The sequence below is a fragment of the Lonchura striata genome, chromosome 3 (assembly GCF_050655825.1).
Source record: "Lonchura striata isolate lonStrDom1 chromosome 3, ASM5065582v1, whole genome shotgun sequence".
NCBI lineage: Eukaryota > Metazoa > Chordata > Aves > Passeriformes > Estrildidae > Lonchura > Lonchura striata.
The window spans coordinates 99,954,242-99,977,608 of record NC_140705.1 but is presented as its reverse complement, the minus strand read 5'-3'; the positions used below and the strand labels follow the sequence as shown (position 1 = coordinate 99,977,608).

General features: G+C 41.9%; 1 long non-coding RNA gene across 7 annotated transcripts in view; it reads right to left on the bottom strand.

Annotated features, from left to right (window-relative positions):
* LOC144245989 (uncharacterized) overlaps nt 1-23,367 on the bottom strand; it is a 407,049-nt gene that overhangs the window by 343,519 nt on the left and 40,163 nt on the right. Inside the window, exon 1 of one of the 7 annotated variants that reach the window (XR_014954470.1) lies at nt 21,731-23,364. The exons of 4 other annotated variants lie outside the window; for them this stretch is intronic. This is a non-coding gene — a long non-coding RNA (uncharacterized LOC144245989). 2 more of the 7 variants (XR_014954472.1, XR_014954471.1) reach the window with 2 other exon arrangements.

Genomic DNA, 23,367 nt, shown 5'->3' with positions numbered 1-23,367 from the left:
TTACCTGGAAATTTTTGTCCCACCACTATGCATCTTTCTCTTTGTCCACCCTAGTAGCACTCCTCCAGTCCTCAGTGTCTTCTCTGGTGTCACGCTGCTGCCCCCCTGGCTCAGTGTTTTCAAACCTCCTCCTGCAGCACCCAGCACAGCCACCATTGCTGGGTCTGGGTGCCATGGACACTGTCTCTAACCCCTCACTACAATTCATAGCAACCAAAGTCCCCCCCCCAAAAAAAAAAAATCACTACATCTGCCAATCTACCTATTCACCATAAGGCATCCTGTACGGGTGTTTGACTTCCATGGGGCAGACACCTCCAGCACAAAATGCCTTCTCTGCTCCCATCTGCAGAGGTGTGCCTATCCTGAGTGTCTGAAATGGGTCTTCTCTTCTTCTAGCCTTTGCTGCCCACAGCCCCAGGCCCTGAGTGCCCATTGAGGAAGGTTTGTGAGACAACTCAGGCTTCCCACCTCAAGGGTACCATGGCAATACAGACATCTCTGCAGAAACAGCTAATATGAATTGGACCATGCAGGTTTTGGTGTCTGATAACTTAGAAAAAAAAAAACCAAAAACTCTTCCTGATGTCTGTGGTAATGTTTGTGCCAAGTGCCATTCATCTGGTAGCTATAGCTACATATATATATTTATATTTGACTTGCACTTAATACCATATGAACTGGTGAGAGTGAGAGGACATTGATCGCCACAGCTTTGCTTCACAACCAAGGTTGCAACAACACAAGACATGGGTGCACCACAGCATGTTCATGGATTGCAGTCTGGGCAGAAACAGTTTGTAAGCATCAGAAGAAGCAGCAAAAAACCATTTGTGTTGTGAAACAGTAATGTGTGCCACTAATAGACAGTTTACTTTTCAGATATGTACAGTGCTCCATATTGTTCCTATGCTTTTCAAAGGAAATTATTAGTTTCATTAGCACAGCAGTCCTCCTTTACAAAAGTAACTCTAGCCACAGTTAATGTTTAAGAAGGAATTAAATATTAACTCAAAGGAAAGCACAGAAGTCATGGTTTCAGACCATACATCAGACACGCAAAGAAATATTGTTGTGAAAGCAGGAGGGAAATTAAAAAAAAAAAAAAAAAAAAAAAACCAAAAAAACACCAGGGTTTGGTTCCCAAAGCTAAAAACAAATTTAAAATAGAATCAGCATTCTCCTGCTTCATCACCTTCAGGTTCCCCAAGACGGAAGGACAGCATTGCTTTTCTGCTTTTCACCCCAGGACAGGTAATTTTCCTCCTGCATTTGGTTTAGCAATGACTCCTTAACAATAGAAGGTGGATCACAGTGACTTAACCTGCTGAGGAGGGCTGCAATTTGATTCTCAGCCTGAGATTTGCATGTAAGATAAAGTGCAAAGGTGACTAAACATCACAACAAGCAAGGTCTAGCCCTGTGGCTTTGCCTGGAAGGGAAAACGGATTATTATTACAGCAGCAAACCTACCAAGATCTGTTCCTTTTCTCTTGTTCCAGCTCCAGTACATGAAAATCTTTGCAGCTGTCTGAAGATGGTTTTATAGTGGCAAAATGACTTGTTAAATGAGTTCATAACATGGATTCTGCCATGTTCTACAATAATCCCTTATTCTCTTTCCCATCTCTGCTTTCACTGCAAACTTATGAGCTGAAAAATACCCCATGAATATTAACTAACTGCACCACTATAAATACACTTTTAAAATATTGCATATCATGCTGAACTTCCAGAATAATATTATCATTAATAATTGTGTTTGATCCTAAACTAAATCTAAAGCATACTTTTCATCTTAAAAATTAAAAAAATTTAAAATATATTAACCAATTAATCCACTCAAATCCTTATGGTGAAGCAAACTATCACCATCATGTTGCTGTTAAGTTTTTAGAGGAAAGAGTCAGGGAAGTAAAAAAAAAAGGAAAAAACATTAAACAAGGAAAAAAAAAAAAAACAACAGAAAAGGAAATAAAAGAAGAGGCCAAAACAGTTTCATAAGGAAAGTGACAAATCACTGGGGCCAACTCAACGTCATGGGCTGCCTATTTCAGTCTGGAAAGACACTGGCAAGGACTGGCCATTAGCTGGTAGTGTGTGCTTTTAGTGAGCAAGTGGATGAAAACTCACCTTATCTAAGTAAGCCAAGAAGTACAAAATGAAATCTCAACCCAGAGGATTTGTTCATAGGAATGGCTATATTTTCAGGCTGTCCCTGAACTCAGAAGGGCTACTAACATGCATAAAAATTACATATTCCAGTTTAAAGGATGGAGGAAGAAAACTTCCATGATGTTTGATTGCCCACTAAATTCATGTCTCCGTGAGGCCCAGAACTCTTGCAATTCTGCTCTGAGGCCTGCTCCTCTTTCAGCAGCAAGTCCATGTCATATATGCCAAGTTTATTTTATCACTTACCTTTAAGCAAGATTAGCAAAAGTACAGTTTCTCCCCTACAGTTCACCCTCTGCAAACAAGTACACGTTGCATCTTGAGGCACGAAAAACTAGATTGGTCCTTAAAAGCTAATCTTTTAAAAGTCAAAGGCTAAATAAATAATGATTTTCACAGAGAACTACCCATACAGAACCAGGGAATATTTGTCTAAATAGATTCTATATAGCACTAAGACACAATTATTTCTCAGACAGCTGTTGCAAGCTTGAGTAATAGGCACCAAAGCTCAAGCACAGCTTGACATCACTTTTTGCAGCAGGATGCTCTTATATTATCTCCAAATGCTTTCTTTGGGCAAGAAAAGTTTTTCATCTAATTTCTTCCCTTGCTGCAGCTTTGTCTAGGAGAACCTTAGCACCCTAGAGATGCAGGTTTAGTCCCACCACTTGAATGGCTGCAAAATGACAATAATATCCTATGACCAAGTTTTCTTTGCCAAGCAAATTGCTGAAACTCAACACCAGCACAGTGGAGTCCACCAGTGGAAAATCAAAGTCTGGAATACCACATTCGCTGAAAGCATCATTGATCTACAAGGTAAAGCTGAGTGAATTTTGTTTGTTTAGCCTGGAAAAGATACAGGGTGACCTAATTTGGGGTGACCTAATTGCAACCTTCCAATACCCAAAGGGAGCCTATAAGAAAAATGGGGAGGAACTTTTTACAAGAGTGTGTATTGACAGGACAAGGGGTAATGAACACAAGCTAAAAGAGAGGAGGTTGAGATTAGATATTATGAAAAAATTATTTGCTGTGAATGTAGTGAGGCACTGGAGCAGGTTGTCCAGAGAAGTTGTGGATGTCCCACCACTGGTTCAAGAGCAGGTTGGATGGAGCTCTGAGCAATGTGGTCTAAAGCTGAAAAGGTGAAAAGTGTCCCTGCCCATGGCAGGAAAGGGGTGTGACTGTGGCAGAGTGTGTGTGTGAAACTACATGATCTTTAAGGTCTCTTTCAACTGAAGCCATTCCATGATTTTGTGATCTCTTCACTACAGACACAATTACAACATCTAACAATTCAATGGATTTCTCAAAATCCAAACAGTAATTTGCAACAATGAGGTAATTCAGGTGAAAAGGTCTCCAAGGTCTTTCAGAAACTCTGTGTACTTCTTTATCTTTTTTCCCTTGGCTTCATTGCATCATGCTTTACAACTGCTCATCAGGTATTGGCTAACCAGGTTATTATGACAAGAATATGACATCGCTAGCATTTTAATACATTGCTTCACTATATCTTCCTTAGATTTTTTTCTGACCTCAACAGACTGATCCAGCTGCTGTCAGATGATATTATCTTAGACTTTTTGTTCATTGTAATAACATTGGGAGACACGCACAACTCCTCCCCTTCGTCCATTCCCCTCTTACACGTCTGTCTGCACTGAGTGGCTTGTTCCACAAATCTTCCCAGTCACTGCCCACACACTGGCCCATATCTGCCTTGGCTTACTCTCTATCAGGCCAGAGATCTCACAATCTCAGTTGCACAATTTCTTGTTACAATCTCTTTTTACACCAGGTTGGTAATCATATACTCATCAGTCTCTTTTACAGTACTCTACATCTTGTTTGAAACACTGTTCTCACCAAAAGGCTTGTGGGATTACTGTCAGGAGCTTTAGTGACCTGTTTCCTTGTGGCTGATGGTCATTTTTTGCACAAATGCCTTGACTCTTTTACTAGAGCTGAGCAGATGAGCAGATCTGCAGATAGACACACCAGGGTGGCACACAGGGCTGCTTCTCAAGCACATTCCCAATCACAGCAGAAGTGCCAGCCTAAGGCGGGAGGCAGGTACTTCCCAATAAAGACTTTTTCAGAGAAAGTACAGAGTTGCCCAGTTCAGGGGAGATATTTCCATCATTAAAATTCACAAGGCCTAATGTCAAAGTTTCCTCAGGTGCTTATGTTTCCTGTCATCATTATGTTTATATCACAATAGACTGCCTTCATATAGATGAATGTAGTATTATAAAGGGCACAGACAGCTGTCAAAATAAAAACCTGTGAAAATTTAAAAGCCACAGGATGCAAATGGTTTAACATTCCTGTACCGAAAATTCACATTTCTGGCCCAAAAAGCCCTCCCAGCTTGCCACTAAAATCTCTTTTCAATATGATTGACTCTTCACTCTGGTAATCAGAATGGTGTGACATAAAAACAACCAATTAACTTTTTTAAAGGACATCTCAAGAAGAATCTCACTGGCACTATATTTGGTACAATTTCCAGAGGAAATAGCAGGGTCACCAGTACATTTATGTAAATGATGGTTGTGCCACTGTCTATGGGTGGCACAGGTAATTGTACCAGGTGCAGAGAGTCTCTAAAAATATCCCATGATACACGTTTGCATCCAGATCTCCAAGTGGCTGCTGATAAGCTAGGAATAAATACTCTCAGGAACAACTTGAGAAAGGGTAAGAGCTTAAATAGATCAAGGAGATATAAAATACCAATTCGCTGAGGATATCAACCATGGCACTGGCACTGCTGGGGTCAGGACATCATAAACTGGAAACTCCATTTTAAACAGATTATTGTAGGCAGCCATGGTTTTGACTTACTTCCATTCTGCCACAGTAAGGTCCCTGTTTCCAACATGAGCTTGAGATTTTGATTTGAAACAGTTTCCACTCCTCTGGAATCAGTTCCTGTATTAGTCTACAAAAGTATCATTGGTAAGAGATACTGTATGCTGAAATATGTTATTGGCATCCCTGTTAACCTTTATTTAACTTTGCTCTTAAATGCCATCCTCAACCACCTCCATTTATACGCCAATGCCCAAAATGTGGGCAGTGTTTTCTGCATCCAGGAGAAATGCTGGATTGAGGGTATTGCCAGTACCCTCAGTACTCAGTGTCACAGATGGCTGCTTTTCATTTCTGCCATTGATTCCCCAGTCACACACACTTTGTAGTGAGTTCCAAGGTGCTCAGCTTTTCAAAATCACAACTCAGCTGCCTTTCCATGATGTCTGTATGTTGATTGCCTGTGTAGACTTTACAACTGGCAATGCCACCTTCCCTTCTTCCCCCAGTTTCTCTGTATCTTGGTTTTTCCTCCTCATACAGCAATTACTCTGTGGGGCAAGTATTCTAGCAGCTTAATTCTTTAATCTTTTTCCAGGTGCAGACTGCCTGGAAGAAAACTCAGACTTTCAAAAATATTTTGATAATTTTTGAGAAGTATTGCTGTAGGGATGTCACAATGTATGTCTGCTCAGACTAAATTTTTAAAGATTTTTGTGCCTCTATTATATTAATTACTTGCCTGTCCCACACTGCATGTCACAAGTGTTATGAATTTATTAGTATACTAATTTTATTATATTTATCAGTAGACAAATAGCAGCACCAGTATTAACTGCACCTCCCCTTGGTGTCTGCCCTGAGTTTTTCATTGGCAAATATTGACTAATATTTGCAGTGCTTGATTATATTTTCACATTCTTCCTTTTAACAGTGCAACAGCTTCACTGATAATGCCCCCCACCACATGACAGTTTCCTGCCTGCATGCAGCTGCCCTGTGCTGGTGTTACATTCAGGTTTACAGCCGTTCCACATCGTTATTGTAGAGTTGGAGCACTATCTTGTACAGACTATTTTTGTCTACACATGCTTACAAAACTTTTCAATAGTGATAGCATCTGCTACAATAGATGCAGGTGGCACTGCACTTGGAGCATTTTGCACTACAGCAGAATTTCTCATCCCCTGAACTTCCTTTTCATTTGTTTATCTTTTCCTGCTGTCTTCTCTGTGTTTGTTCCTGCAAAAAACTTAGCTTAAACTTATTCTTTTTCTCTCTCTGTTAACACTGTATTTGATATGAGCTACCTCACTCTCTTGGAACACAAGCTGTCGTATTTATCAGGTTTATTCACTGCTTTCTGTGCAGTCTATTCAGAATTACCTCATTTCTGTTCTCATCACTGAATCACAGTTTGAAATTTGATGTTCACACAAATCATCTGTTTTGCACCAATGATATTAATCAAGCACTTCCCAGAAATGGCTGATGAAAGCCTTTTGCATGTGACACTTTCTGAATTTCCTTAGTTTGAAGAGGTTTCTGGAGTGCACCTGGAATTTTACAAAGGTTCCTCCGAGCTTCCACTCCCTGGTCCTTCTGGAAGCTATAGCAGGTACTGTGATTCAATGGTTCAACAGAATCTGACCCTCTCTTTTTTTTTTTCCAGTGTACTTAGAGCAATGTTAAAGCCTTCTTGGCTTATATTGTTGGCATTTGGGTTCTTTGCTTGTGTGTATTATGAAGATACTTAAGCTTCTGATGTCATGTATTCACAGGAGGCCACTTATTTCTGACATCAAGTTTGACACTTATGCATTAAGAGATAGGCCAAGACTGTTTATTGTAAGCATTTATTACTTCCTCTGCATGAACTGCCTATAGCCATCAACCTTTTCCTGAAAGTAACGTTCTTTGTGTCTGGACAATTGCCCTACATGCAGTGGACCAAGCTACCCTAGGAATTCTCCAAACACCAAAATACTTAGCACACTTCAGAGGTGGTCTGTTAGAGAAATCACTTTAATGCTGTGACTGAGAAATACCAATGTTATAAATACAAAACTTCTGCTTTGACAAGTTTCATAGTGTAGTCTCTTATATAACAACACATATCAGAGTACCAAAGATATGGCAGAGTGCAAAATATATAAGACCAATTTTGAATAGGTCATTTTGCAGCAATACAGGATGTGTCTACTCTGCCTTGGGTAACCTGACAGCTTAACATGTGAAGTCGTGCTGTGAAATGCTGTTTTATTTCCTGCATGCATGGACATGGACCTTGTGTGAGGGGCACCTGTGCATGAGACCCTGAGCTTGGCCTGGAAAGACCAAAAGCATCATACAGGAGCTTTCCTGACAACCATATAATGTATTCCTATATTCCTGTTTCAATTAATCTAATGGCAGATCTTGTTCCTCTGCCTTGAGTAAAAAAAGTAAAACCATTTGAGGAAAAAGTGGCCATAAACCACAAGGGACTATGTTGCAAGACTTATTGATAGCACCTCCAAAATTTCTAGAGTGTATTACAAGAGTTGCAAATATACCAGGTCACACATAAGCTCAATGTTTCTTCTACCTGTGTTAGCAGAAGTAACAGACAAAAAGGAAGAGACATGCAAATTTCAAAGTCTTTGCTATCTGATAAGGCCTGTCAGAACGAAAACCAGGAGGTACTGCCAGAATTAAATTATTTCCTCAGGACAAATCCTGCATTTGCAATCAAGCAACACGGGCTGAACAGATAAAGCCCATTTGTATAACATAATAATGGACAGGCATATATTTCACCAAAATAGTAAATACATACACTCTCTACCAACACAGGACAAAACCACAGACATGGCAGACAACACTACATCCTTTCTGCTGAGACTTGAACAGCAAGACACAAAGGAAAAGCTAAAATGCAACTGACTAATAGATATGCATAAACTTTCTGAAAACCCTATGCCTCTAAAAAAAATTCAAAAAAGTCAAAGCTGTCTCCCCTCTTGCAAAAAGGGATTACACTTGCCTCAACATGAAACTACCTTCAAAGACTACTCAAGAATTTCTAAAATACCAAGGCACAAAATTAAAAAGAAAAAAAAAAAAAAAACAAAAAAAAACAACCAAAACCCAGACTAGAAAAAGGAATTTTTTTCACGTAAATGAGGGCTAGTCAAAACAAACAATTCAAGCATGGAGTGTGTTGCATATGTGATGAGACAAATTTTAAAGGACGACTGATGATAGGCAATATGTAAGCAGCCTTCACTAATTACATGGAATTTTCCTATCTTGATGAAGACAAAAGGGCTGCTGCAATAGACAGCTCTACAGGAGGGCTTTATGAACAAATAGGGCTGCATGTAGGAACTTGGAGTGTTCTCATTTCAGAAAATGCCTGATAAGGACAGGAGCCTTCCCAGGTAAACTGTCTCCACTCAGGAGGGTGGGGGAGTAACCAGGACCCTACCAAAGGGTAGAGCTCTCCCAGGCCATCTCCATCACTAAAGAAACCAGGGGAGGCCTTGCTGCCAGACCAGCTCCAAGCTGCTCTCTGCTTTTGGACAATCTCATATGCTGCAAATTCTACTCCCGTTTTGCCAGTACAGAGAGGTCTTATTTCCAGTAAGCAATGATGCGAAACAGGCAGGATTCACCCTGCTATTTACCCTTCATTTCTCCAAAAGCATCTGAGCTCAATAGCCTAGAGTTCCCCTTGCTCTGTAGTTGAAGTTTAAAGAATATCTTCTTTTCAGCTCATGAAAATATATAATTTCCTGTGATAGATGATGAAGAACTCATTTTTAAAAACATTGAGGTATTGCTTTTCCCTGCTACATGTATATTGGAGGAAACAGTACAGCAGGGGAAAGCAGAAGTATTTACAGATATCTATTTCAGAAACCCCTACAAATTCACAGCGTTCAAGGTTTCTTTTCATAAGCTTACTGCAAACATTCATAACAATTTAGTTCCATCCTCCTGAAGTTTCACAAACATGGATAACACTGAGGTTCTTGTGCAAACATATATCCATTCATGAAGATATGCTAAAAAACTGGCATAACAATTTGCATTGAAAGCATTTGCAGAGCTAATGTAAAAGTTTATTGTGGCTTGGGAATTCCCAAGGCAGGTATCAAAAAATGAAGAGGAAAAAAAAAGTAATAAAAAATTACAGTTCATTGCAAGCAACCAACAGAGGTAAAACAAATAACAAATATTCAAATCACGTACAAGCACTCTCCAGACTCAGCTATGCTCCCTCTAACCATTCACTGAGCAAGATGAAAAGCTGGTTAAAATAAAAAAAAAGTTTGCATAATACCGGTAAACACCAAGGATATATCTGCCAAATACATGTTTGCTGCAGTTAAATCACCTTTCTTAGCCAGATACTTCATTGTTCTGCCTACAAGAATCTCTGCTTATTCTTTTATGCTCAGCTCCCCACTGGACTCAGTTTTGTTCCAGGTAAATGAACACAAGGGTGGGCTAACAGGGTAGGATCAGCCAATACAGGATGGCAGCATCATCCAGCCTTCAACACTTCACCCCAGGAAGGACAGAGAGGAGAGATTCCTGCTGCCTACCCAGACCTTGGGAGACGTCCTGGAAGACCAGGAACCTTTCCCCCTCTGTGCTGGGGAGGAGGGGTAAAGGCCACGAGAAAGCAGCTGACTTTGCAAACCCTCCCAAGCCCTGCAGTGGTGTGCCAGCTCCCTTTCTGCATTGCAGGTCCTCCCCCAGACCTGGGGGCTGGGCAGGATTTATCCCAGGCTGTCTCTGAGCAGGTCACTCACCATCAGCAGCACCACACAGGCTGCTGGCTGGCACAGACCAGGGAGCAGCAAAACGTGGCGTGGGAGAGGGAGGAGGAGAGGAGGGCTGGGAAATGTTTTCACCCAGGTCTACCACTGAAGCCACCACATTGTACAACCTCATCCTGCACGGCTGCAGCAGCTCAAGGATCCTGAAGAAATCATCCTTTGCTGCCAAGACATGCTATTCTCTAGCAGGGACACAGAATTCCTATTTCCTGGAAACAAGGGAAGCTCACTAAAAACTGTTGCTTGTGTATGACCTGCTGTCCATTGTAGCTTCTCTAATAAAAGCACCCAATTCAATCAACCATTCAAAAGTCAGGGCCTAAAAAAATTATAATTTAAGTTAAAGTCAGGGATATTTTTCTTTAAAACGTATCAAGAAGCCAGCTTAGAGCTCTGTGTTTCTCTTTACCTTTAGATTAAACCAAGAGTCAGCCACATCTGTTTAACCTCAGGCTTTGGTGGACTGACATGCCTGAACAGACCTTAACACTGCCAGGGGTGCACATGCTGAGGTAACAGTAGAAGAGTAGAAAGCTCCAGCCTGTTGCTAAGATCAGGCAGCTTCCAAGTCCTAACCATGACCACAACAGACATCCCATTTAAAGGAAGAGCACAAATGAAGGAGAGAGCAGCTGGGTTTAGGCTGGATTCTTCACCAGCACTCCTAAAAGCAAGGAGAAAAAGGAGGGTGGGGAAGGGATGAAGGCAATGGGGTCACAGAGAAAACTCTGGAAAAATTTGATTTTGTTTTTTAGCTGGCAAAAACTTACAACAGATATATCTACAATGACTTATGTTGTTAATTGTGCATTGAGATAAAATGGGTTTCAAATACTAAGAATCTAAAATGACAGTGCACAAAAACAATTTGCTCATAATCCTTACAGACAGTTAATGTCCTCTTCCTTAAGAATCTAATAGCAATAAAAATATTGGATCATGATGGAGTTGTGTGTATTGCAGTACGGGAAGCAGTACATGTACACAGAGAAAAACATCTGGTTTTCAAAATTTCCGTTTTCTGCCTACACAGGCACCAGTCAGTCCAAAGGCAGTCAAAACTGATAGTAAAATTAAAGTTGAGTTATGTTGAAACTTCACCAAGAGGAACAATTTTAGCAGAAAATATAGGTGGGAAAGGAAAGGGGTTCAGTTGAAAGAACTCATCGCCCCATAGAATTGAAGAAATACACCATTTGGGGCAACTGAAATTAAACATTCTTCTCCTACTCAACTAAAACTATGTAAATATTTAAGCCAGATGGGACACCATTTCTCTTCTTTTTTAACTCTACAGCCAGCCAGTCCTGCAGCCATGTGCATACATGCACCCCTCCATCCTGTGCTACCAGTTATCCTGTGTAAGACTCTCCTAGATACCTGCAAAAATAAGAAATTGGTGTTGTTTACCTAAGCTTGGCATTTCTCAGAGCTGAACAGATAACCTGCTTACCAGCTTTTCTGCTGCCCTTCATATTTTAACTTTAAATTTAGCAGGTATAAAAACATTTACATTTAGATTGGGAACAAAAATCAAAGCTCATTAGACAAACTGAAGCAGCAGCATCTGTCCCCAGCCAGTGCCACCCAACCAGTTGGAAAGCGCAGGGAGAGGAAGGAACCTGGGTGATCCAGAATGGCTCATGGCAGCTTGTACACAAGCTGCAAACACCTCCAGGGTGCTGGGTCCCTGGGGCCCACAGCGTGCCAGGTCCCCAGGGCCAGCAGCTGCAGCCGCAGCCCCCGGCACACGCATGCCCTGCGCCCTGCCAGGAGCTCCCCACGCATCGCCAGCAACCCTGGATGCGTGCTGAGGATGATTCACTACCGAAGCCAAAAGCATCGCACAATTAAACAAGCAAGCTCATTTAGCTCGTCATGAACACGCCTGCTTGTGAAAGAGGGCAGGGGCAGGAGGAGCGCTAACCTGAGTGCTGCTGCCCCAGCCCAATTCCTGCTGCATGCCACCTTCTTGGCCCCGGGAAGGTGCCCATGCTGCACCTCAAACTGGGTTATCGGCAACCGCGCTACACCCGGCACCAAACAAACCGGGTCTGAAAAGGGTTAATCAGGCAGCTGAAATCATCCATCTCTATTAAAATACCAGTAACCTCTGTGCAGCTTTAGGCCACAGCTATAGTGGGAAAAAAATTTGGTTTTACTAGTCTGTGCTTTGTGAGCAGCAAAATTTTGCATATACGTTATACCTTTTATCAAAAGGGACTAATTGTATTCAGTAAGTCTTCAAAAATGCATGCGCACACTCTCATTGTTTTAAATATTGTTTTAGACAGACTGAACATTTTTAACCAGCATTAACTATATATGCCAACTGACATATTTTAAAAATTCTGTTTTCATGGTCTAAGTATGACCTGCAGGAGAACATGTTTCATATGGTTTGTGATGATGGTTAAGCCCTGGCTGAGGTCAAATCTGCATTAGACAAAAGATTTTTCCAGGAACTCAGGGAATATGGGTTCACCCACCTCGAAGCCTTTTGTTATTGCAGAGGAGGTCAGTCACTGCACTTGGGTTTTGCCTCTCCCTTGTAACAATGCTGTAGTTACAAAGGTGGCTCAGCAGGTTCCTCTAATATCATAACTCATTCCTACTACCTACCCAATTTTTAGCAAGCTTTTCATATGCTAAGTGGCAGCAAATCAATATAATCATCCTTCTAATGTACCCCCTCATCTTCCTATACAAGAGAACATCATAGAACATTGTCCTTGTGAAGAGCAGGAATGCTGGGCTCAGCAGAGTGTGCTATCAGATCTTTTCTTCTGCTTTTCTTTCTAAAAGGCATGTTTTGTTTCCCTCCCAGAGTGCTCGGGAACATGGGCCTCTGTGCATTTTTTCATGCTTATTTCTAAGGGTTCTTTGAGGACAGGTGAGCAGCACTGCTGGCACATGGGTCATGTCCACACAGTCTCCACATTGCTCCCAGTGCAGCAATAAAAGCATGTGTTTGTCTCCAGGTAGCTGCTGAACCCGAGTCTCTTAGTGAGCACTGACTCATGCAGACAAAGGGCTTACCCTGCAACTTCTGCAGTAGTTCCCCAGGTTTCCCTCCCACACCTGTACCAGAGACTTTTATCCTTCCTGCCAGGACAGCGCTGCTGCTCCTGAAAGAACAGCTGATCTGCCACAGTTCACAGCCCAAAACATGACAGCAAACCATTACTGACAAAGGTGCAGCATCACCACAAGCTACGCTGTGCCCATTTCTCTATCTAACCCCTCCATGATGTACTGCTTCTTCCAGGGGAGTGGTTGCCGAGGGTTACTACGGCTAAACCCGCCTTCCTGACTTAGACCATACAAATCACAGCTGCACAACATTGTACCTGTGTTCTTTTAACGAAGGAGCTAAGATACAAATCTCTTTTGAGTCACATCACCTAGAGCTCTCTATGTGCCGTGTAAGTAATACAGTATCAGCTGAATTCTCAGTCTTTGCTTATCCTGGGCAGATAGCCAAAATTGTTTCCATTAAGTGGAAAAATTTATGACAGGGTCTGTTCTCTCATTGATGCAATAATGTTTCTGTAAAATAAAAATTTCAGTCTTACTGTTTTTGAACAGACTTGGGAGATAGTTACTTTGCCAAACTTCAAGCTTCAGAGTGAATATTTAGCACACAGACGTTTTTCTGGTTTTTACTTCCTTTAGTGCCATTTAAACAGACTTCAACAGTTATGTCTACCTGGCAATTATTTTTTCTCTCTGGTTCAGTTTCCTCAAGCAAAATCCCACAGAATTTTAAGTTCTGCCCCCCCCTACCCAGGTCCTTATTAGTTGCTCATACCTATATCTTAAAGAATAAGTGGCTGCTTTTAATCAGAGTAGAAGCCAGCCTACAAAAAGATGCTGCTTTTCATCCTGCTTCCCTTCAAGGCCCACTGTGTGCCGGCAGTAAGGAAGTACAGTGGTTTATAGCAGAGTTCCAGCACTGTCACTCCTGAACAGTCAGAAATGACAAGGTGAGCCCTACAGGACCGTGAATATACAAGGTAATGAATGCCAGCAACATAACCAGATGAGTCCTGCTAGCTTCTTTCAAACTGTGGAGAGTTCAGACACTAAGTAAGAAAGCAAGTTTGCCATCCTATGCCATGGAAAGGGGCTCTGGTCACTTGGGATCCTCCTCCACACTCTCCACTTTCAAATGGCAAGCTGAGACCAAGAAAGTCATGAGGACAGGGAAGCTTAGTTTCTTCCTGAAACCCAGTGACAGATTTTGCTGGCCACCACACAGGATTGAGGTCTCACCAATATACCTCCCTCCAGTCTGTTTATGTACATCCAGTGCTGCACATCACAGAGATCCTGTCACCCAAGCCCCCAGTTCAGCATCAGGTACCACTGGAGGTACCACAGTACAGGATTTTCCCTACTCTCTTTTCCCTTCATGTTACTCTTGCTCAACTACCCTCTCCTTATAACTGACTTGAAAAACTTATTTTTTTTTCTTATGGGAAAAAACAGCATTTCTATTAGAAAAATTTAAAAGGAAGGGAAATAAATCAAACATTGCCAATTAACAAATGCATTATTAAAAAGAGCAAAAGTTAAACAGAAATTGAAATTCCCAGCTAATCGAAATTTCAAAACAGCCTGAATAATATCAAAGAAAAAAATGCAGTAATTTCAAACCTTCAAAGGTAGACTGTAATGTTATGGAAGTGGTTTTCAATCGCTCCTTCTAAATAAGGTTTATTTGAAATTAACACCTTTCACAAAGGGCTGGATGAATCAGCATTTTCCGTTGGAAAATACCTTCCACCCCAAGATTTTCAGCTTGTTCTACAGCTTTCACTGAACTTGCCTTTCCTGCCTTTCCTGCACCATGTTTATTTTAGTATTATTACATCATATTTTGTCTCATTCTTGAAGTTCTCTTTTCTGTTTCTTCCCAGCTTGACAGGGTCAATATTTAAATAAGGTTTAGCAAATATAACAGTGAAGGGCTACTAGAAGTAGCAGACAGCAAGGCACAGGGCTCAACACATTCCCCAGTTACATGGGTGTAAATCCCATAAGAAGAGAGGAATGACTACAACTGTCCTACTTAAATCATTCACCTTCTGCTGCTAACCAAACACAGTTTGATTGCTTTCCCAAAAACTCCTCCTTCTGAATTAATTTTATATATGGGTCACAGGAATTGCCTAGTTCTCTATATTACAATGAGAACCAGATGGAATCCCATTTGATATCATATAGCTGTTGAACAAATTTGAACGCATGCAGACTGAAGCATTATGCTATGCTAGAAGAAGGAGGAGAAGGGGAAAGCAAAGCAGGAAGGGATAAAAGAGGAGTGATGGTAATCTAGAAAAAGAAGCAGGTCTTGTGTATGACAGGCCAGTACCTTCTTCACATAATTATGGATGTTCTTATTCATCTGCTCGCATACCAATGAGCGTCCCTTTCTTTACAGTATCCTGCTAAAGCCTTGAGGTTTGTTGATTCCTTGTGGCAATAAGATCCTCAGCTTAGCTACATGTCATAACTTGGAATCAACACTAGTCAGCTCTGCCAAGTTCCATTAGGCCAGAAGTATCAGGCATAGGGAATATGCAGGGGAGAATGATGATCCTAGAGACCACTGTCTTCATACTCAGGCAGAAAAGGGAATTTCTATGGCAGGCAGAATACAGCTCTTGCTCCTATAATAATTACACTGCAAGGTTTTGGACATAATACATAAAACATGCAAGTGGCAAAGTGATCTCTGTCTTACATAAGGCCCTGATTTCACAGGGTCCTTTACAGAGTCCCACTAAAACCTCCCACTAGAACAAGCAGTTCTTCATAAGCCACCAAAGGCTCACACTGGGCAGAGCAGACCAGCAGCGCCTTCAGCCAAAACATATGCTCCTGGTGAAATCCTGCAGCTGGCCATATTGTGGTCAATACACTCCAACACGTATTAATAACCCAAAGAAATAAATATGTATAAAAAATGGCAGGTAACACTAGAAAGTTATAAAACACGATAAGCAGTAACAAAGACTGACCAATCTAAGGAGTATAGGGTAAGTCATATAAGGAGCGGCTGAGGATGTTTAGCTTGGAGAAAAAGAGGCTATGGAGAGACATTATTGCCCTTCATAACTGCTTGAAAGTAGTTTGTGGAGGTCAGCCTCTTCTCCCAGGTAACCAGCAGCAGTGAGAGAGAACAGTCTCAAGCTGCACCAGGCAAGGTTCAGGTTGGACATCAGGAGGCATGGAGATCATACAGATAGGTCTGTAATTTGGCAAAAAACAACAGTGTCTGGAAGCTGAAATAAAAATAATGTTCAGATCAAAAAGGGGCAACAAGCCTTGGACCAGGAAACAAGTATCAGTAGAACAGCTTAGGTTGGAGTGCGATAGCACTCCATCACCTGAGCTTCCTTACCATCCAATCCCTTTATAACATTGAAGGCATAATTATTCTCTTACAGGAACAGCCAATTCCCTTTGGCCTGCATAATACAGCAATTCATAGCAGGATGTGCTTGCAGCCCATGATATCTCCATTAATAATACTAGTGCTAAAAGTTCCAAGCAGGAATTAAACATGGGATCAGGACAAGCACCCCTAGTGGTGTCCTACTACTTTTGATATTTCTGTCAAAAGGAAGCCCAAAATCAAACAAGGAAAAAAAAACCCAAACCAAAAAACAAACAAACAAAAAATCCAAACAAGCCCTGTGACCAGCATTTTCCAAGTGCGACCAGCATTTTCCAAAAGCACAAAAAGAAAAAAAACTCAGCAGATGAGTAATAAACATAGAATAGCTTTCCAAAAGTCTGATTTGATAAAACCACAATTTCTTGTTAAAATTCAGCTAATGGTAGGGAAACCGCCTTGGAATAAGTATTTAAAATTTAACTGAGGAAATTTAAGAAATGTCATTTAAAATCCCTCTGTATTCTTTCATATTCCTATACTATTGCCTACAACATGAGCACAGAATAGCTGAATTAGTTCATGCCTATGTATTTGTTAGGAATCCTGCCGTGACTCCAATTCATCTATTGATTGAAATACCATTCCTATTCTAAGTCAAAATATGATGTGTTTGGCACTGAAACACCTTGACACTGTCTCAAACATAGAAAAGAACTTGAAACTTAAAACCTATGGAAAATGGTGGCAAGGGAGAAGCTCTCAAAATATTTCAACTGCAGAGCAGAACCATTTTCAATATGTCATGATTCTTCACAAAACTGATACAGGTCAGATTTGGTTGGTGTTTGGGGGGGGGGGGCGGGGGCTGTAAGGGGTTTTTTTTTTCGTGTATGGTGATTTTGGTGTTTTGGGGTTTTTGTTAGGGAAAGCTGCCCATTGCAGAGAAAAATAACATCATTGCCTACTTGATTTGGCTTGAAGAAATATTTTATCCAGTAATGGCTAGCTTATCCCCACTTAGAAAGATAGTTCAGATTCTTCCTTCCAAAGAGAAGTCATCTGTGACCATCCTTTTAGGTTCTATATCTATGAATCGACAACAGAATCAGTGCCTGGTCAAAGCAGTCCTTTCTTATCTTGCATTTTGTGACCTAATCAAAGACTTTTTGTTGAAATAATGTTGAGTGAACTGGCAGACTCAGAAAATTCAGACACATCTCTTGTGTATGCCCAGGAATGCAAAGCTGGTTACTGTCCGACCATAACCACAACCACATAAACACAACTTTCCATTTGAGCACATGCATGTGCTCAGCTTTCCTTTTTACCTTACTGTGCATGTTGGCAAGATGCTGGGGAGATTGAGCTGCAGATAAAAGCACCAGTCTCAATATTACAAAGGGCCTTGCTGCAGTGTAATACCATGGATTTCATAGAGGCAGAAACTGAGTGAAAACTAGGCCTGGGAGGAGAGACAAGAAATCCAGATATGCATGAGTAAAGAGGGAACAAAGAGAGAGGTGGGTCATCCTCATAAGCATTTATTTTCATGGTGTACACCCCAGACTTACTGAAGAACATGAAATAAGTACCATTTCTTTCATCCACACTATCCCAGAAAATGGTCCTCAGAGTATATGGATTTCCACAAAGGAGGCAATAACCTGAGACCTCTCTGCTACAAACGTTGTGTCTAATTACAAACCAAAATGGAGTGGGTGACAGCAAACACAGCTTTTCTTGAAACCTCCTAGAATATCAAAACATAGACATTTTGTTATTTATGGCTATGTAAGGGACTTTTTCTCTGTATGTCTACATGCATGCCCTCCCTTAAATCTCTAAAAGACATGTTTATAGAAGGAAGGATAAATATTTTTCCATAGCTTCATGGAAAATTACTATAAGAAACCTTGGAGTAACACAGCTGTGGGGTCCCTCATTACCTCAGCACTAGCAGAGCTTTCTACACACTGAAATTTCATTGTGCTTTGCTGGGCATGGGCCCGCAGTTGCATGCCTAGCCTTTCCAAAACACCTCATCAAACGGATCAATAATTTTCAGTCTCATTAGTATTTTAGAGGGAACCACCAAGGGACAAAATTGCTTTCTGACCCAGACTGCATACTGTTTCCCAAACCTATAATCTGATTTTACAAGAAGGGAAAAGGGATCGGCGAGATGCCTTCTCTCAGGTAACACTCAGAGACTTTGTGACATCCTCTCTATTTTCAGAAACTTAGCATCCTAGAAATTCACCTCCCAGTGCTCCATGCTCTGAGTTCAGGCAGATATTTTTGTCTTACACTTTGTCCCAAACTGTAAAAATAACACCACCTTCCTCGGAGGTGGCTGCATTTTTCCAACACATAAAAAACTTGTTTGGTGCTTCTCAGTAAATCCACTAAAGGTGTCAGGGATTCTGTGCAAAGAAGGGCTCTTTATAGAAATTAAATTTTAAAATCCTATAAACAAAGCCATGCAGTAGAGAAAATCCCACACAGAAATTGAATAGTTTTCACTGTCTCTTATCCCTCAGATGAGGCTGACCAAGGCTGGCATGAAGCTGATGGGCAAGCTGTAAAATAAGGAAATGAGAAAAAATAAAACAAAATCAGGATTAAAAAAATATTTATTATTAAGGGTTTGCCGCCTACTAACAGTGGCTAACACAGATAGAAACCCCGTTCACACTAAAACACACTTGAGCCACTGTTCCTTCATACTGTCCCTGTCAGTGCACACATCCAAACAGCTGACTGAATAATTAGGAGGATACTGAGGTTTATATACTAAAAATTTTATAGTGTGAATATTTTCATTCTGTATAAATATTGGTTTAAATGGAAAACCGGAAGCTTGAATATGCAAGACAGGCTAGTGATTTTAGGAGTGAATAAGACCTTGATATCTACCTGTAGCCTTCTTTAACATCTTTGTGTATGTTCACTGACATCAGCCTCACTCCCTGAAGTACTGGAACTCTGACTTCAGTAACCTTCCTGTTCTGAGCCACCCTATGGACACAAGTGAGAACATTTTTGCCCCACAGATTTCTAATTAATTGGAGATCTGAACAAACTGAACTCCCTTGCATGCTGTCAACATGCCTGAGAGTTGGGATGCCATCCAGAGGGACAAGGACAAGCCTTGGAAATGTCATCGGGTTTAACACGAGCAAGAGCAAGGTGCACCTGGGTTGAGGAAACCTCCCCATAGGAATCCATGCTGTGGAATGAACAGACTGAGAGCAGCCCTGCTGAGAAGGATTTGGGGTTGCTGGTGGAGGAGATGCTGGACATAAGCCAGAAATGTGCACTCACAGCTCAGAAAGCCAAACATTGGGCTGCATCCTAGGACACGTGGGCAGAAGGGCAGGGAGGGGATTCTGCCCCTCTGCTCTGCTGAGACCCCACCTGGAACCCTGCATCCAGCTCTGGGGGCTCAGCACAGGAGAGACATGGATCTGCTGGAGAGAGGCCAGGGTAGGATCACAGAGATGATCAGAGGTATGGAGCAGCTCTTCTACTGAGAACAGGCTTGAGAGTCAGGCTTGCTCCACCTGGAGAAGAGAAGGCTCAGGAGTGACCTTATGGCATCCTTCCAGTACATAATGGCGCTTACAAAAAAGATAGGAACCGGCCTTTTTAGCAGGCCTGTTGCAACAGGACACGGGTCAATGCTCTTAAACTACAAAAGGGTAGGCTCAGGCTAAAATTCTTTTACAGTGAGAGTTGTGAAACTGTGCAACAGGTTACCCAGAGAGGTGGCAGATGCCCCATTCCTGGAAACATTCACAGTCAGGCCAGACAGGACTTTGAGCAACCCAGTCTAATTGAGGTCCCTGTTCATTGCAGGGAGGTTGGACTAGGTGACCTTTCCAACCCAAACCATTATATGATTCTTCCTCCTCCTGGGTGACTACCCAGAATTCCTATGAACTCTGCTTAAGTCAGAGGGAAGAAGTTGGTGACACTGTATAAACTGATTCTTTTTTTCTTTGGGACTTTCAAGACACTCAACTTCAAAAGCCTCTTACTGAAAAAGAAGTTTATAATTACTCTTTTTATTCCTTCTCTTTTAGCTTCTTAAAAGGGAGACAGGACCAAATAGTAAATTAGAAATAAAAACACACCAAAAAATATCTGTATTGCTTTTTTTTTCATTCAATCATTAAAAGTTTTGTAAAAAAGTAACCCTACTTTTGCAAAAACATGCATTCTGTTTTTAAAAAAGATAATTTCTGAAAAGAACAGTTTTTTTACTGACCAAAATTAATTGCAAGGAAAGGATGCTGAACTGGCCACTTGCCCTCCTGCCCACCACCCAAACTGTAAAATATTTGTGAAAAAAATATCCTGGCCCTAAATGGCACAATCCATTAAGTCAACAAGGTTGTTCTGACTTTCATGGAGCTTGGACTAGCTCCTACATGAAGAAAGGAAACCAGTTAAGCACACAGATGGTCAGACATATCTCTCCAAGCCCAGCCAAGTTCAGTGATTTGTTTTACCCGTTCAAAAGCAACACACTTGATACATCATCCCAAATGTAGCTGTGCAAGCAGCTGCCTTTCCAGCCTTCCCATCACATCACCTCAGGAGGTCCCTCCATCTCTCAGTTGCTCTCAGCCTCTCCCAGGGACATCCCTGCACTGCCTGTCCCATTCCCTGACACCAAGGCACTCGCTGTTCTCCTGTACTCCCACAGGAGCTCAGCAAACTTCTTCATCCTCTTCTCAGCCCCATGGAGGGCAGCTCCCTCACCGTGCTTCATGCTGCAAAGGCCACGTGCTGCTCAGGGGGGCTGGAAACGCCTCTGGCGCTGCTCTGGGAGAACATGGCCTGAGCTGGGCAAAGCAGCAGAGATGCTGAGGCCATGGCTGTGCAGGCGTGGGGTCCCCAGCCGGCCCCGGTGTTTCCTGTGGGGCAGTTCTGGCTCTGCCCCACATCAGAGGGGCACCAGACAGGGCTGAAGTGAGGCCACCAGCCCTGAGCACCAAGGGTACACAGGCTGACACGTCACCAGCAAAGGAGCCCTTGGCTGCAGCTGTGAGTTACTGCTTCCTCTGCTCCCTCCTGGTCTGCATGCAACTCTGGACCTGCTGCTGAATTTCCTCAGCTTTCATTGCTCTAAGCCTGGGCCTGAATGCTGTCATTCTCTCTTTTCTCTTCCTTCATGCATAAGTAGCAGGCAGCATGAAAATGATAAGATAGAGAGAAAAAAAAAGTTTCCCCTAGAGCCTTCCATTTCAGGCCTGTAATTGAGAAAAGCAAATACATATTATATTACTTTGATTGGTATTGAGTGAAACAAGCTCTCATCTTCTCTTTCATCTAAGTCTTTTCATGGAAGACTGAAGATAAGCTGTTCTCTGCCTGCAGAATAGGTTGAGGCAGGTTTTCCTATATGCAACTCCTCAGTCCACACCTTAATAGAAGGTCAATAATACAGCAAAAAAAGGAAAAAAAAAAAGGGTAAAAATGCTGTCATTACTTATCTTTGCTGCTGAGTCCTGCTGTCTTTTTACTAACAGCCCTGTAAGGCCAAGAGATGGAAATCCTGCCCCTTCCCCTGGCAGAGCCTGGGTTAGGGACGCTCTCTTGTCACAGGCACTGGGTTGCCTCGAGCACTTTGAGGATCTGGAGCTATAGCTACAGTAACTAAGCAAGTGTTTAAAGCCTGCACTCTGCTAACAAGCTCATTGCTGTAATTTATTACCAGCACAGTCCTATTATAGGCATCAATGGCAGAAGCTGTTGCTTGTTTGAGGCCCTGTGAAGTGACAGGGTTGCAGAAAAGAAAAAAAAAGAAAAAAAAAATAGAAACAAACCAAACACATCTTCCCTTTTCTGTGTGTGCTGATACACATTCACATACAAAATGCTCATGGAACCAGCAGCATAAAAAACATCACCCATTTTCTGGTCCCCTTCCCTCCCCCCTCTCAGCAGCACTGGAAATCCAAGTATGCTTTTGTGCCTGCCTTGCTTCCAAGCCTGGCAGCCCAGCTCAACCCATCTCCTCCAGATGCAGGAGGCCGGCTACACAAACTGAGCAGTAAACTTTGATATGTTTATGGGGACCTCTCTGACCATTTGGCTGCTTGTTTTATTGCCCTTTGCGTATGCAAAGGCAAGTCCAGCCCCCTCACCTCCTTCAGGGAAACCACCAGGAATGTCTGAGCAGATCCGCTAATTCTCATTGTAGGGCAAAAGGAATTATTTACACAAACATCTGAAAATTCAAGGAACAGCTTTCCACTTTTCTGACCAGCAGGATCTGAAATGGCTTAAAATTACTGCCATGGAATTATTTATTGGCAAAAACAGCCATCTGAACTCGCAATCTTCACCAGCTCTTTTCATATTTGAAAGTCTTGTTTTACTAACCAAACAAAAATATTTTATTAATTTAGTTGCATTAGTCAAAAAGCATAATTTTTTTGCCTGACAGGGTATTTTTCTTCTTCCTCTTTGTGGCTACAAAAATATGGGGGGAAAAAAGGAAAAAAACATACAGCAAAGAAATTATAAAAGGCATTACATAAAAATAACAGGTAATTAGAAAGTTTTAATTTCTGCATAGAGGTAGATTTCTTCCTGGCATTTCAAATGTGCTGCTCAGTCTAAGCCCTGTGGCATTCAGAGAAGGGGAAAATGCTGAGCATGTCACAGCCCTTGCTGTTTAATTAGCCTGTGGTTGCCACCACAGCTGAGCTTGGTCTAACAGCCAATCCTACCACCTCAGCACAGGCTGCCCAGCTTACCAGCCTCCCAGAGCCAGCTCAGCTCACTAAACCTGGAGGGAAGGGGGGAAACACAAAAAAAAAAAAAAAAAAAAAAAAAAAACCACCAAAAAACAACAACAAAAAATAAAACACCAAAACCAAACCCAAAAACCCCAACGTAACTCAGCCCCCTAAAAACTAATATTTTCTTTTGCTCATCATGCTAACTGAACCAACAGGTGCTAATCCCACTGCAAGGAGGAAAGATCACAACTGCAGGGTGGGAGGGAAGAGGAGGGACATCCCTTACAGTGGTGAAAAGCCACTGGACCGACACAGTTGTGTCACCACTGAGAAACCCTCTGGCACAAACCCTGACAAAGTCTGCCTGAGGCACAGTCAC